Source organism: Chelonia mydas, chromosome 3, assembly GCF_015237465.2.
Source record: "Chelonia mydas isolate rCheMyd1 chromosome 3, rCheMyd1.pri.v2, whole genome shotgun sequence".
NCBI lineage: Eukaryota > Metazoa > Chordata > Testudines > Cheloniidae > Chelonia > Chelonia mydas.
The window spans coordinates 77,462,952-77,475,181 of NC_057851.1; positions in this window are offsets into that span (position 1 = coordinate 77,462,952).

A 12,230-nucleotide genomic window follows, 5' to 3' on the forward strand; every position below is an offset into this window, starting at 1 on the left:
GGGGTGCCAGAAAATGCTAGAATACACATTGTAGTTCCCCCTCAGATGAAAGGCGAACTGTCGAAGTACAAAGTGCTGTATGAAGATGAGCAAGTATTTCTCTCTCCTCGTGGCAGAAGGAGGAGGGAGGCAGAGAGTTTAAGGACAAAAGCTTCAAACTTCAGTGCCTAATATGATATACGTTGATATTTAGATGTCTAAGTACTTATATAGCTCCCATCACTGTTGTATCCGAGGGCTGCATTAATATCTGGGATGGCGTTACAGCAGGGATTAATTTGGCTGCGAGCTTAAATAGCATGATATCAGAGGTGGTGCTCTCACCAAGAAACTGTCAGTGCTCAGCCCCTCAGAAAACCAAGCCACTTATTTAGCTATTTACATTTCAATACCCAGCTTGCCATCTGCCTTCTGAGCCACCTGACCCCAGTGGCTCCATTTTTCCTCTCCCTTTCTCCTGGCTCTGCACTGACTCTCTCACTTGCTGTGTTTGTCACCTTTCACCGGCATTCTCAGATCTCTCCATTTCAGTTTCCCCTTTCTGATTGTCACACTTTCTCCTCTTTCCCTATCACTCATCCCTTCAGTGACTGTCAGTCTTGGAACCCTGGACTTCTTTGCCACTCTCTCTACCCTTTTTTTTTTCTTCTTTTTTTAAATCTTCAGGCCCTCTACCCTGTCTAATAGTTACTACTCTCAGCTCTACCTATTTCTTCTACACTTACCTACTTTGTTCTCTATCATTCTGCCGGCTCTATATGTGCAGACTTGGTTCCCCCCTTATCTATTTATGTCCACTCCTGCTCTCACTCTGCTACTTGGGGAGGAAGTCCCATGACCTTGCCATTTCCACCAAGTCCTTTTTCTCTTCCTTCAGTTCTGCTCTTATTATGGCTAACCAGTCTCATTTCTTCTCCTTCCATCCCACACCTTTAATCCTTGGCTACTGTCTGTTGCCTTTGACTTTCTAGGCAAATTCATAAGAGGTGACATTGTCAGGATCAGAGGAGCTCTCTCACCCCCCTTCCCCGCTCCTTGAATTTTTTTTTTTATTTCCCCTAACACTTATATTGAACTCTGTTCATCAGGTTTCTATCTGTCTTCAGCTCCTTGACTTGGCCCCGTTTTCTACTGCTTCCTTACCTCTGTTCTCCATTAATCCTCTTTTCTCTTAAGAATCACACTCCTCTAACTGCTTTCCTTCTGCCTTCAGACAATGTTTCCCCTAGCCTAAAGAAGTCCTTCCCTGACCTCTGTTCCCTCTCTATCACCACCTCTGTCTTCTTCCTGTATACTCTGCCCTTTCTAGTCCACTGGAACTGCCCTCTGAATCATCAGTTAGTTCTTCCTTACCACCACATCTAAGGGTCACTTCCTCATACCTCCTTCTTGCCTTTGACATAGTTGAAGAGCCACTATTAATCTTCCATCAGTGTGCCCTTTCGTGGCTCATTCTGCCTTGCTAGTTGCTCTCAGGGCTACCTTCCACTGATCCCTTTCTTCTTCTCTGATCCATAGGGCTCTTATCCTTCTGCCAACTCATTGTCTCCCATGACCTTAACCAGCCCCATAATTTCTTACTACCTTTTCATTATTATTTTATTTAATATTTGTTAAAGATACTTGTCTAACTTAGCACCTAAAGGACCAATATTTAAGAGTCAAGCCAACACCTTGAATTCTAAACCTCTTACACTTTATTTCCTTCTGTACTCCACCTGCCATGGTCTTCTATTATTATGTGTTGTGTTCTGTCTGATTTACATGATAACCACATTGGAAAAGGGACCCTGTAAGTCTCCATGCACACACGTGGTGCTATACAAATAACTAACCCTCTAAAACATAACAAGGTAAATGAAAAAAGAAGATGATCAATTCAGAGTCAGCAGATTCTAAAAAGAGGGCAAAAATCAATATAGTATAGAATCTACAGTAGGACTCATTAAAATGACTTAAATACTTGGAAAAAAAATTCAGACAAGGCAAGATAAAAGACTATGCTTTAGCTACCATTATTTTGGATTTCTTTTTTTAATTAATAGTTTATGGGAAAATATTTAGCAAGACCATCCTCTAAGATAACACTCTCCATTACCAGCATTTCAAGTGGCTCAGAGTGGAGTTTGTCCGCTGTCTTGTAGCATAGTGTATCTCGGTCTTTAAGAGTGAATTCTAGTTAACTAGAAATGAAGAGGTTCAGGAAGGGCTGGGGGAAAACAGAGTTTGTCCAGGATCCCAAGGGGGTCATGCTGAGATTTCTCAATTAGGTCAAATTGCAGAGAATGGGGCAGACAATCCCCCAAAACTGGTGGTTATTCTAATACTTAGATCCACCAAGCTAGGAACAAAACAGTTTCTATAATACCTTATTGGTTACCCAGAAGCCAAAAAACACAGTTACCTTAAAGCAACCAAGCCTTTGGCCTTCCACCCAGACAGCCAAGTCAAATATGATGAGGATTACTGAAAATCTTATACATCAGATGAAAAGTTCTACTAATCCCAAAGGATTGGGCACATTACCTCCCGGGTCTATGAATATTTCAGATCTTACTCAAATACGTACTTCCAGCCAGTTCTTATTAACTACACTAAAATTTATTAAATAAGAGTATTGGTTAAAAGATTATGCATACAGGTATAAATAGAGTTCTTAGGTCAGTTTCATAGTAGAGATGGTGAGCTGTAGATTTGCGAAGAGTTCTTTCAGAATCAGGCTATAACTTCAGTCCAATGTTCCATATCCAGGTGATCCAAAAATGGGACTGGAGACCTCAGTCTTTCAACTTACACTTTGCCTGATGAAGCTTAAGGAGTTCTGAGATGAAAGGATCAGGTCCCAGGAGTGTTTAAGTTTTCTGGCAGGCTATGAGAGTCTCTCCACAGCAGGTGTTCTTTGGGTGAAGTGTAGTTGCTTTGAAATGGAATTACCGATTTCCTATGTATACACAGGTTAGTTGCATTCATCAGCATGAGATAATTATCCATTAAGCAATTCATAGACTATATACTACAAACTTCTAAGAGAAATATAGACAATGACATTATTACACCCAAGTTTCATCTAAATGTTAATATTCCCTTTTGATCTCTGAATTAATAGATATAGAAACAGACAGGAACCATCCGTTTACATGGTTAATAACAAGATATAAGTAAACACATACAATTAGTATTACCTCTAACTCTCTAACAATACAGGTTTGCATTTCAAAGCTCTAGTCCATTTAACATGGCTATGTTAACTATTGATAAGGAATAGTCCTAATTACCATGTATATACTTTTCTAACATGTCTTTAAAGGTTGAATGTGGGTGAATTAGCCTGCTAGTTGTGTAACCCTTTCTGACCCTGCCACACAGAGTTTTCTTTGAGGGTGTATTTTTGCAGCGCTGTAACGGTCCACTCAGTCGGTTCCTGTTAAACTCATCATTAGCAATAAAAGGTGATACTGCTTTATAATGCTTTAGAAGTGACTACTCTAATTGTGTCACATTTCAGTTCAGTGAGGAGGGCACAGGGAAGCCCTCTAAATATTGTTGGTTTCTGTCATGCTTTTCCCTAGACGAGAAATGCTGATCTAAATGACTAATTACTTCTCATGACTGTGCAGGGGACTATAAGGCAGGTCTTCACTACCAATGTTAAAGCGCTGCCATGCCAGCACTGCGCCAGCAGCACTTTAACTTGGCTGTGTAGTCACAGCATCAGTGCTGGGAGAGCTCTCCCAGTGCTGTTAAAAAAAAAAAAAAAAAAACCACCCCAGGAGGGGAGTAGCTACCAGCACTGGTGCACTGTCTACACGGTCACTTTACAGCACCGAAACTTGCGTTGTTCAGGGGTGTGTTTTTTCACACCCCTGAGCGAGAAAGTTTCAGCGCTGTAAAGTGGCACTGTAGACAAGGCCTTAGATAAAAAACAACGCAAAGGTATAGATCAGCGATGGCATATCAACTCTTAAAGAAGGTACTTCCTTTCCTACTCAACCCACCCTTGCAGCCCCAAGTAATCATTACCCATTTTCCCCACTGTATACTCTGAAACATGTTTTATATGATTTCTCTTGCCTACCATCCAGACATTTTTGAGCCTGCAGTTCCCCAAAGGAACTAGTTCAAACTCATTTCATCAGGCTTCAGTAAGGAGATAAAGAATTTTGTGTTGATGAAGACTGCATACTACATAATGCAATAAAAGTCACAACCAGTCTAAATCATAACCAGATAAAACGTATTCCCAATGTGAGGCTAGCATCTTCTTATGGTGACCATAATTAAAGGTAGATTTTAAATGTGTTCGTTTTCAAATGTAACCAAATATGCCATTGAATTTCAAAAAGTATTTGAAGACTACTGGATTTCCAGTTGTACCTTGTGAAATAATTATTTAAGGGTGTGAGACCCAAGAACCTCTTAATGCCAACTGACAAGGAGCCCAAAGGGGCCCTCTAGGGATTACTGGGATATCGTGGGTCTGGTATTTGTTGGTGAACTAAAATGTAGAGTGTCATGTGAGCTAGTAATGGGGTTCACTACTGACCATGAGGATACCTCCTCATGAGTCATCTGGGATTAGCTGGCTACTGGTTGGATACCTCTTTCTGGAGTCACTTATCCTGTTGTTTCAATCTCACCTTCTAGGACTCTGGATAGTCATCTTTTGTGACTTGGCTACTCCCTCTTTTTGATTTGGCCCTCCAGCCAGGTCACTATAGTCCTCCCCTTCTGGGGGTCTGTCAGAGTCCCTCTGAACAAGCTGTCCCTCTTCCACTCCAGGCAGTCCTCCAATCTATGTCCAAGGCTGTACCACTGTTCCAGTGGCTGGTAGGGGAATCCAGTCCCACCCTCTACACCGGGTTCCACTGCAGGAACCCTATGCTCTGCAGCTATGGTCTACTTATTCCCTACTCCTGAGAGAATGCTGTACCCAAAAACAAAAACCTGCGTACAGTTTTAAAATTCTGCATATTTTATTTGTCAATAAATGTGGAGGCTCCAGCATAACAGTGGGAAGCACAGGTCACTGGGTGCGCAGAGATGGGAGATCACCCTGCAGACCTTCCCCATCCCCAAATACAGTGCAAGGGCCGGGCCTGCCCCAGAAACACCCCAAGGCCCTGCCCCTTCACACCAGGTGCACCAAGACGAGAGAGAGAGAGAGAGAGAGAGGGACAGAGTTTCACATGCACACGCAGACCTGGTCCCCAAGGCCAGGTGTGGGACAAATAGGCTCAGGCCAACAGGATCCAAGTGTGGAGAGAGAGGGTTCTGTGTGGGGTGCCAGGGGAATGGGACTCTGCAGAGGGGACCACGTGAAGGTGGTCAGGGCTCAGTGGGGTGGAGGGTCCCAGTGCAGGGGGGATGGGTCTTATCAGGGTGGGGGTTCAAATGTAGGTGGTCTGGATACAGGGATGGGGCTTTGGATTCAGGGGGTGAGGCTTTTGAGGTGGGGGTTCAGGTGCAGGGGGTGGTCTAGGTATGGGGGCATCCAGATGCATGGGGCGTGGCCAGATGGGGCAGCAGCTCCACGTACAGTGACTTCGCACAGCTAGGGAGTGATGAGGGCTGGAAGCAGGGGAGATGCACAGTCATGGGGGTGGGTCTGACATGGCCCCAACCACTCTTCGTGGGGGAAGAGGAAGTCCTGTTCTCCCGCATTCCCAGCCCAGCCAGGACTGGCAGCTGAGCCCCACACAGCATAGGAGCCACTGCCTGAGGCAACTCCAGTTCCACCCCGTCATGATTTACCCCTTTGTCAGCTGCTCTGGGTGCCCAAAAGGACACACCCACACCGCTGGGGAGGGAGCACACAACTGCTGTTGCAGCTTCCCTTTGCTTACCCATCAGAAGTCATTTTTCTTCAGGGAAACAAAGAAATCTGTAGGGGATATGAGTTCTGCACACCCCCAGTGGCGCAGAATTCCCCCAAGAGTAATTCCCAGACTGTTTGCTACTTCCCTGGAGTCATACTACTCCCTCTTTCTAGTCTCTGGCGCCTCTGAAATTAACACCCATCTGAGTTTCCTCCACTCCCTGTGGCTTCTTCTCCTACTAGCTTCTCTCCAGACCTTGTAACCTCCAGCACACCTCCCTCTGGTCAGGAAGTAACTGCAGATAACTTCCTCTTTCAGCCTTCTTTTGTTCTTAGCTTCTTAGCCTTATCAAAGCCCTTACTGTTCCTGTCCAGGTGAACCTCATCCTTAATTAAGCATTATTGAGCCCCGGCTCCCCTCCAGGTGCAGCCTGTGCAGTTAATTGGCTCATGTAATCTCCCTCAGCCCCTTCAAGACTGGTGTAGGGTGAACACCCCATCACAGAGGTCTCTAATAAAAAGCCTGTCACACTGGTCATTAATATCATTGGGAAACACATGTATGGATGTTGTGTAAGGAATTATGGATATACATTGAAAATTATGTTGTTAAGGTCTGCGTCTAGGGACTAGTAATCAGGAAAGGTGAAAAAACAGGTTATTTCAGGCAAGAAATCTTTATCTGTTTGTTTACATGTAAATTAAGTACTGCATGATCAGGCCTCCAGTCACCAGTATGAACTGAATGCTAAAGAAGAATTGTGAAAATTTCAAAGAGAGGAAAGTACCAGGAAGAATTAAAGATGGGTTGGAAGGGACATATACAATATCTCGTGGTGCACATCAAAGGTTTGTTTTGGTATATTTGGTGGGCAAAGAGGACACCCTGGCATCCTTCTCCTATGAAGTAAAGGGACAGTGAGTTTGCTTCATGAAAGAGAAGTCTCAACCAGACATGGCTGAAAACACTGGAGAGAAATTTGGGTGAGATAAGTTTATTTAGACAGGAGGATAACTTGCTAGTTTTATATGTAACTGTGACTATATGAGGCCCTCAGTGCCAACGGACAAAGGAGTCCCTGTCACATAAAAGCAACTCTCATCAGGCCTGACAAACTCACTACACCTAACACTTTGCTGTCATAGTATTTAGCTATAAAGAATGTTGTGTAAGGTATCAGAAAAAAGCTTATATCATACTGGGATCATAAGCATTGCAAGATGCATGTGCAGGTGTCATACATACAACTTCCTGCATGTACTAAAAATATGTTTAAACCATGGACCAGGCAGGGTTGATAAATAAGTTTGTTCTAGACAAAGGAATGTTGATTTACCTGTTTGCATGGGTCTCTGAAGTAAATCGAGCATTGTAAAAGCCAAAACACAATGGAAGCCCCACACGCATATTAAATTAACAGGAAAACAGGTTGATGGGAGATGTGAAATCAGCATGGTAGACCAAAGCCACAGGAGGTTGTCTTGTCTCTGGTGTCAAAACAATGAGTTTTGGAGAAATATAAGGTGAAGCAAAAAAGGCATTTTGTTATCCATGTATTTACTGATGAGACCTCAGTAGAGGGGAGGGATCATGAAAATCTGGATCCTGATTTGACTGAAAATCAGAGGTGGTACAGAAAAACTTTGAGAATGAGAAAAGTGCTTTTGCCAAAGGACTATAGCTTGCTAAAGTGCTGTTTAGTCTTAGAAACATGTTATACTTTTGTTTTATTTGTAACCACTTTTGTTTCCACTGTCCTTACTCAATACTAACTTGAACATGTGAATCTGTTCTTTAGTAAAACTTACTCTTTACTATAAAATCATCTCACTGCTGTGATGTTAAGTAAAGTGTGCCCTCTCAGTTGAATCAAGTAAGCCAGTGCGTACGCTCTTTTGAGGAAGTAGAATTGATCATTACTGTGAACTTCCAGTGACAGGGGCTGGATACTCCAAGGAAACAGTTTTCCAGGGGGATTGGGAAATGAAGTGCACCACATATTACCTGAAAAGCAATGGCTGGTAGAGTCGTGAGAAGTTTGTATGGGGTGGCTAATAGCCTGGAGTCACAGGGAGCTGTCACCCATTTAGCATCAGCAAGTCTCTCTCTCACACTGAGGCCAGGTGACTTAAGTTCTCAGAGTGCCCAGAACTATGTCTTACTATTCTTACTTTCACTTGAATCTCATTTATTTGTTAATAAACTTATTGTTTTGACTATAAATATATCTCAGTGCTGTGTGTTACGCAAAGTGCTGGTCCTGAGTTGACGTATACTGGGCTGGATTAAGGTTATGAGGGGCCTAAGGCTAATGGGTGGGAAGGGCCTAAGTATGAATTACATATTGCAAAAGAAAATTATGAAGTCAGCAGACATTTATCTACATACATATTTACATATTTATGTAAATTTAACAAGTTTATTCTACTCTCACTACACTCAATTCTTCAAACAATTTCCCCCCCCTAGCTTTAGCTGGAGCAAAGTCATGAATTATATCATCATAATTCAAAGATCTGATGATTTCATTCTCAGTGCTCAAGAGGGACAAAGCACTAAGATGCTCTTGAGTCATGGTGGATTGGAAGACATTTTTTACCCTTGTTAGAAGAGAGAAGGAACGTTGTCCACTACAGTTAGTGATCATTAGTGATAAATACAGCCATAATGTAGTTTCAACATTTGGGAAACATTCTATCACATTGGATTCAGTGATAACTTGGTACATCCAAATAGTTTTGCTTTCATCATCTTTTCTCTGTGATGTGAATTCAATAAATTGAAGAAATTCTTTAGTAAAATCTACTAGGAGACTGTCTGGGTGCTTCTGACCCAGATGTTTGATACCTTTACTGACTTGGGAACTTGAAATGTTAGGCGAAAAATTTGTCAATACACTAAAGGTTTTGTCAATATTTTTATAAGCCTCGATCCGATGGTCTAATGGACTCTTCAGTTTATTAATGATTGTGATGAAGGTATTAACTCTGAAGGCCTCCTTGTCACGGAATGAGTGGGCAGTTGCATTGTAACATGTCTTCTGTCTTTTGCGACACATCTGGTGCTGAGTCGACGGACACTGAAAAATATCCCACATCTTTGATCTCATCTACAGTGGCCAATAGCAAAAACTTTGCCAGTAGTGCAATGAATTCATCACAAATAGTCTTTGATACATATGATGTATGGCCTTTTCTATGATTTGCTTGTTCCTTGATGTGCTGAGCTAAGAAAGGGGTGAACTTAGCGATTAACTCCAGAACACCAACATAATTGCCATTGTGTTTCGATCCAACAGTCTCATCTGAGCCACGGAACGGCAGACCATGCTCAGCAAGAAAAACAATGGTTTCAACTACGCATCTGAGAACGTTCTTCCAATAAGCAGGAGGTTCCAAAAAGTGGTTTTCAATTTGGGTATCAATTCTGCAACTAACTTTCTTTCGGGCATGGTAGCTGCTAACTGACAATGGAGGCTGCTCACTCATTGCATGATTGGTAATGTACGCAGTATTCTTCCAATCACTGAAGCCTTCGCAGAACATTCCCCACCCACTTTTTGGTATCAGAAAACAGGCGGCAATAAAAACAGTACGCTTTCTTCTTAGAAGGGAATAGATGAGCCATTCTTGCTTGCCAATCTGTGTGTTAGGCTTCACATATTCAAACATTGATTTGGTCAGATAACAATTCTGATTGGTACTCGTTTTGTCAATGAAAAGTCAGCATCTAGATTCTGGCATTTCTGTGGGCCCTTCTCAGTCCAATATACAAGGAGACTTAAGAAGTCATATCCCACTCGCCTGGATCGCTGGAGAAGGATATTTTTGGATTACTGTCATTGGGAAAGTCTTCAGAGGAGTGGGGTGAGACTGCAGCTAGAGAAGTCACAGGAGGCTGCTCCTTTTCATCAGGCGCAGGCGCAGCAAGTTCACTTGGGCTCGTATTTGCCCAGACTTCCTCACCACCAGACATAGTAGGAGGAAAAAATGTTAGGAGAGAAGGAGTACCTTTCAGAACTACATCTTATTTTTGCCGTCTTTCTTTGGCCTCCTTCATTTCTGCCATCCTCCTTTCTTCGACACGGTTTCTATTGTCCAGGGTAGGCCTACTGTGTACAAAGTTCAATATTGCTTGGGCTCACAAACACTTACTTAGCCCAGAAAGACAAAATCACAACCACCATAAATTGAATTCACAATCCCCTTTCTTCTCCACACTGTCCCCTGCCCCATTTCCCTCACCCCCGTATCTTCCCCCGTCCTATATCACCCCTCTTCCTTCCCCACTGCAGAGAGCAAGGCTTAAACACAATTGTCAGCGTGCACACAGTGTGGCTGTAGAGCTGTAATCTGCCTCTTGGATGGCTGTTTAGTCCAAGCTATGATTTAGAGACCCTCTGTGTGGGGACTCTGGCTACCACAGGTGGCTTTTGGTTAGTGTGGGAGCTAAAGAGCCTGGGGGCTCTACACTGTCCTGTCTGTAGTCAGCAGCCTCAAAAAATAAATACATTTCCTCTGTATTCATTATAACTAGGTCTTGTTGTTTCTTTTCCAGGATGGGGGATGCTACGCTGTCCTTCTCTTAGGCCTCCTTCCTCCTAGGTAGTGGACTGCTCATCTGTTTGAGGATGAACACTGCAACATTCCCCATTCTGCTCACCTCTTTCAGCCTTGTGATTCACCCTCAGCTCTCCACATGGCACAGTGCAAAGCCAAGCCCTGTAGGTGTTTCCCCCAAGCTATGGACTCTACCCCGCATACCCTATCTCACTCTGACTGCAGTCTGGGAGGCAGCCAGCTTTTAATATGCAAAAGAAAACCACTCAGGTGTAAAATCCACTGAAGTAGAGGAAGTAGTAGTGGGAAAATTACATTGGGTGGCATTGTATTTTAGGCTGTCTTGCTCTCAAAGCTGCCTCCCAGTGTTGCACCTTCTGAGGACAATGAATTACTGTTTTCACATTGAACCCAAATATTATTTGTGGGATGATACCCAGTTTATGTAGTTAATCTCCTGTGATTCACCATATCAGGCCATTCTGTCACCAAGCTCTTCCACAATTAGAATCATAGGATTGGAAGGGACATCGAGAGGCAGGATCTCATGGCAGGACTATGTATTATCTCTTCTAGAATGTTTGATCAGCAGCTTTGACATGAGGTTTAAGCATGAGTTCTACGTGCAACAGCCCTCTACGGTTTGCATTTGTTTGTTTTAAGCTTTCTGTAAGAAAAATGTAACTGCTAGAAGTGACGCAGATCTTTAGATGGTTGCCCAGTCATAATATTTAGCACTTCTGTACTATGTTAGCTCTTCAAAATCACTGTACAAACTTAATTTAAAGGCCTTTCAGCTTTTAAATGACTAGGAGTTGACAAAACAGAGCTATTCCCTGTTGTGTTCTCTGCCTCCCCGAACAAAAAGACTTCACTGAAAATCAGCATCTTAAAAGAACCATTGAGGATCTTTCAAAAGAACAGTCCAACCAAGACTGCTGTAGTTGCATCAGGTCTGGGGTTTGTTTAAGGCTGGTGTAGAATGAAGGGAAAGCTTCCTGTTTCATTTGCATGTATAAATCAAGCAGACCTTGCTTATTTTTTTTCCTTAAAGTGCTCAGAGTTTAGGGGAGGAAAGTGAAAGATTCTGCTTATACCAAGTGTGAAAAGGCAGAAGGGACTAAAATCTATTCTTGTGCAAAAATCTGTTGTCCCTGAAGTCAATAAGGCTACAGAGGTGTAACTGTCTGCAGGAATTGGCCTGTGTTCTCATTCCCTTCCCAAATCACTCACCTTCCATGCTTGCCCAACATTTTCCACTTGGGAAGGAAGTTAGTTTGAGTTGAGGCAGAAAAATGAGGACTAACTTCAGGTTTATTTAGCTTTAAGTTTTTGGAATGAAACTCAAAAGAAACCAAATGTGAGATACTTTTATGATGGATTGAACAGCTAGAGAACCAGCAAATGGACAGAACCTACCTTTAGCCTATTCAACCAGTCTTTCTATCATAGCCTGCTGAGAAGTGGATTTAAAATCCTGGAGGGAGAGGGGAGGGAGACACCTAAAACATTGTGTGCTGAGCTTCCTCTGAAATGTTCGTAACTCTGAACAAAACATTATGGTGGTTCTTTCAAAAGTTTACAACTGGACATTGACTTAATACAGCTTTGAGACTTTACTAAAAAAAAATAAAGGGAAAACAGCATTTTTCTTCTGCATAGTAGTTTACATTTAACACAGTACTGGACTGTATTAGCTTTTTTTAGTCTCTGCTGCTGCCTGATTATGTACTTCCGGTTCCAAATGAGGTGTGTGGTTGACTGGTCAGTTTTTAAGTCTGGTGTTCATAACTCTGAGCCTCTGCTGTACTTTAAAACAGAATTGTGACACTGTATTAGAAGGTGAGAACTCAAA